Genomic DNA, 1,456 nt, shown 5'->3' on the forward strand with positions numbered 1-1,456 from the left:
ATTGTTTTTTCATTCGTTGTGAAGAAGTGTAATTAAAAATCGATGTAGTCATACTTTAAAGTTTATTTGGTCAAACAATTTACTTGTAGTCACACTTGCTAAATAACATACATTTGTTATTATACTCAGACTCACCCATAACATTCTAATTCAAATGAGTTTCTTATTACAAAAACTCTTTAAATTCCTCAAAAGTAAAAAACTTCAATATAAAATACTATATGTAACTATTGATTGAACATTTTTTTCTCTGGCACTATCTAACTACTTGAATCTTTTTCAAACGACATCACGGCGATACCTTTGAAATTTTTCAACAGTTTGTTTCACATAAAACTTTAAATGAATTTTCTTGTTTAAATATGTTTTTTGTTATGTTCTTTTAACTTGTTCTTATCAAATTTCATTTGTTGTGCTGTTAACATGTTCTACCAATCAACTTGTCTGGCTATGTGGCTGGCTTACGTTTGAGTGGTTGGAAAATGCAAACACTGTTTTTATGGTGTTGTTTACCTTCAGTTCTCACTTTATATAATTTACTGTTATTAATATTTTATATTTGCCATAGAGGCAGCATGAGCCTCTTTAGCTCAGTGGCAGAGCACTGGTCTTGTAAACCAGGGGTCGTGAGTTCAATCCTCACAGGAGGCAACTTTAAGTTTATTTTTTATTTTTAATTAAATTTTGATATTAATTTATTTTTTATATTTTCTTTTAACAACAATTTAGAAAAAGAGTAAAAATGACATTGTTTCTCTTCACATTTCATATATGTATGTAGACTTCATTGATAATATCTTAGAAATAAAGCCTAACGGAGTCTTTAAGACAATTATTTCTTCTAAAATATGTTCTACTAAAAAGAAATTAGTTTTATAATCTCTAACATTCTTTGTCTTCAGAACAGCACAAAACATTTGGGTTATTAAAATATTTTATAATGAGTTCCCATTATACACATCACCATACCATCTTATCTACTAAACTGAAGCTTCTCATATTTTAATTAAAAACACAACATTTATTTATATATTTTTAAAAGTAAATAAAATATTTTAAACATTAGTTGCTTGTATTTATATTTTCATTCTAAATGATGTCAAAGCAAGGCAACAGCAGTGGAAACGATAACAGTGTGACACCCCACAGACAGTTAGCTAACTTTAGACAGAAACAAAACAAAAAAATAATAATAATAGGAGGAAGAAAAGTAGAAATTTTTTGACAACAACTGCAATGACAATAAAAATTTTTAATTCAGAACGGAAGCGTCTCTAACAAAGTGAAACAAGTCAGAAAAAAAATTAAACAAATGCCGCACCAAGCAAATATTTAGACAAAGACGAGTAGGAATGCTATGAGTGATATAAGGCGACGGAAAATCATGCTACTTGGATTGTTTCGAAGAAAGGAAGGGAAGGAAAGGAAAGGAAGGAAAGGAAGGAAGGAAAGGAAG

At 29.1% G+C, this 1,456-nt stretch overlaps 1 non-coding gene across 1 annotated transcript; it reads left to right on the plus strand.

The window, feature by feature from the left end:
• Positions 1–579: 579 nt before the first annotated feature.
• Trnat-ugu lies at positions 580–651 on the plus strand. The gene has a single exon. It is a non-coding gene; the product is annotated as a tRNA-Thr (tRNA).
• Positions 652–1,456: the final 805 nt, after the last annotated feature.

This window comes from Lucilia cuprina, chromosome 4 (assembly GCF_022045245.1).
Source record: "Lucilia cuprina isolate Lc7/37 chromosome 4, ASM2204524v1, whole genome shotgun sequence".
Taxonomy (NCBI): Eukaryota; Metazoa; Arthropoda; class Insecta; order Diptera; family Calliphoridae; genus Lucilia; species Lucilia cuprina.